Here is a 3,173-nt window from a genome sequence, read left to right as displayed (position 1 = left end):
CTCTGTACAATCTCCACAATCTTGGCAACAGCCGAATCATTCAAAAGGGATTTTTCAATCCACCAACTACAACATGATCGTCCATCCCAATCTCCACAAACCGGATTCCCTTCCCAGGGAAAATCACATCACCTGATTCATTCAAATAAACTTTATCTTCCGTCCACTCAATAGAACCATCACTGCTCTTTCTCGAACAGAAATCTCTGCAGAAACAACGGTTTTGAATTGAAATTTTGGAGGTAACCGAATCAAAATCTTTCATAGATGTTGAAAGTCAGAATTTTCCGCAACAATATGGATTATCCAACAGGAGTTGGGGTTCTCGGTATATTCTATTAAATTAAAGAGGATAAACGGAAATCCAGGGTTCGGGTTTTTACTAAGCAAGTGGAGATTGTTCAATCCATTGGTTGCCCATCTAAGATTTCAAGGGCAAATAACATTGAAACAGATCATTGATACTAGTGACGGAGAGTTCTGTTCATTCTTCATTCATGGAAATTAGCAAGAAAAGTAGTTAAAAAGGCAAGCAATCTCACTATTCTCCAACCCTTTTGTGTTTCAGTCTAAAGGGTACAATAGTAATCTCAACTTCTCACTTTAACGGTGATTGATAGTAAGGAGTCTGAGTATAATTTGATATTATACAGAGAGTGTATTTCTAATAATGGCATTCTCTAAGGGATGGTGTTGTAAATTATCTTTTATTAATTGATTTCATATGAAATATTGAAATTATTTAATTAACGATTTTATTTTAATTTTTATCCTTCATATCTTGAACTGAAATTAAGACCAAACTGATTAATCTGAGCCAAACAGATTAATAATTATAAAATCCTCATTGGATCATATCATCATAGGATCGACCCAAGGTACGTGTATATCCGATTTTATCCATTTACTTATCGGGTCACTCCTTAGCAGATAGGATCAAACCCTTAAGGTACCCCTTTTTCGGATCGGATCCTATTCCTGTCCCTCTCTCTTGCGTCTTTTTCTCCAACCATCAATCTCGTTGGAACTCGGATCAGATCTTCTCCAATGCTCCAGTGCGTTGAGCAGGCATTTGATGGCTGACATTATTGGGCAATGCACCCATGGCCATGATGCACAATAGGCGCATTTGAGAGGTTCTGATTCCATATATAATAGGCATGGTTCCATTCATAACCGGTTGGTCAAGCACCAATACATCTTTAATCGGGCTACTGACAATTGGGCTCAATGGGCTACTGAGCAAGTCATCTCTAAACTGGTTTTAAATGTGTTGGACTGGATAAAAAAGCTCTAAGCGAGCTTTTAAAGTGTACGACTTTCTCAGGCTCTTAATCAGTTGATCTCAATCGGATGACCATTATGCTGGACCTCTGCATCGGGAATGATCAAATAATAACCGACCCATGCCATTTTTCGGTTTTTCGGTGCGGGATCAGAACTAACATCCTAATAGGTCTAAAAATAAGAAGGGCACGTTACCAAGAGCTTGTTCATTATTTATTGAGTTGGGCTTACACATGCAATTAAGGCAGGAATTTGTGGATGCATTGAGAGATGAGGTAGGTGAACAATCTTAATATGAACCACAAATTCTATTGCCATTGGAGGGAAGCATAGTCTTGATAGGTTGTATTCTACCCCATCTACAACTTGTATTATGCAGTTCAAAGAGATAGCTTGGAGCGAGGAAATGTTTTCAAAAGAAGTTGGTATTTCTCCTGTTAAGCCATTATTAAGAATAGAAATTGTCTACAGCTTTGACAAATACAAAGATAGTTCAACAAGATTGTTACAGCAAAAAAAAAAAATATTTTTAAGACTAGTGCAGTTGGCCAAACTGGTAGGAAGTTCTCCCCCCAAAGGTGTTGTTTTAAAAATAATGGTCCGTAGATGAATCAGATTACCAATCTCTTGGGGAATTTTGCCATGGAAGAAATTGTTTCCAATGCCGAGGATATGCAGAAAAATGAGATTCCCAATGGAAGGAGATATGTAATTACCTCCCAAGCCCTTTCCTTGTAAATCCAAGATTATAACTCATTGTTGACGACGGTGGCCACATTTGATTCATACCCAGTTGCAAAAATGAATGGAATCGTTCAAAGAACTTAGGCTCCGTTTGGTATCGTTTCTGTTCTAGAAACTCCGTTTCGTGTCAGAAACGGAAATTTCAGTTTCTGTGTCAAAACGCCGTTTTTAAACGATTTAAGGCTGTGTGGTGAATCTGTTTCTAGAACAGTTTCAGAACCAAGAAACGACATTTCTGCCGTTTGGTAATACTTGTTTCAGAAACGTTTTTTTTTTTCTTTTCTTTTAAGTCAATAATTACAAAAATAACATTAAAATACTATAATCATATAAATTTTTTTGGGACAATAAAATATTACACACCAACCAAAAAAAATGGTTTCCAGAGGATGAATAAAATACAGTATTAACAATGCCTTGTGCAAGTTAACTATTACATAATTCCCCAAATTTTCACTTTTTTTCCAAGTCTAAAGACTTGAACGCATGGATGATGTCTTTCATCTTATTTGTTTGGTCCTCTAATCCTTTAAGTGTCCCTTCCAGATATCCTTTCATGTACTCGTTCGAAACAGAAAGTGGTCTGGATGATGTTGATGTTGAGCTTGAGTTTTCTGAACATAATGTATGTTGTATGGTAGAGATATGTGTTTCATCTTTCAACCATACAAACATACCACATCCACGGTTATCAACCTATATCAAATAATAGATGTGATTAGGGTCGTTGAAATTTAACATCGAATTAAACAAAAATCATAAATTATCTATAGGTATAGGTCAATCGTAGAAATAGATTACCCCAGTTGAACTTGGGCAACATAGAAAATACTGTCCCTTGTTTGGACCTTTCGTCGCAGTTCGTACTTTGCATTGACCTTTACCACATCTATATAGATGTAGTTGGTCCACCCACATGAAAAAATTACATGAATCTTCACACTTGAAAAATTCTCTTCCAATATTTTTACCCGACTTGGTTGTATATTTACCACAACTCTTCCCACAAATTTCACAAGTTGCTATCATGAGTGAGGGCATAGAAGAAGTCATCTGTAACAGAAATTTATTTATCAAAAAATTTAATATAGCATCCAAATATATGACATTCATAATAATATATCAATTTGTACCACATATAT

Source organism: Macadamia integrifolia, chromosome 7 (genome assembly GCF_013358625.1).
Source record: "Macadamia integrifolia cultivar HAES 741 chromosome 7, SCU_Mint_v3, whole genome shotgun sequence".
Classification (NCBI taxonomy): Eukaryota; Viridiplantae; Streptophyta; class Magnoliopsida; order Proteales; family Proteaceae; genus Macadamia; species Macadamia integrifolia.
This window is presented reverse-complemented; position numbering follows the sequence as displayed.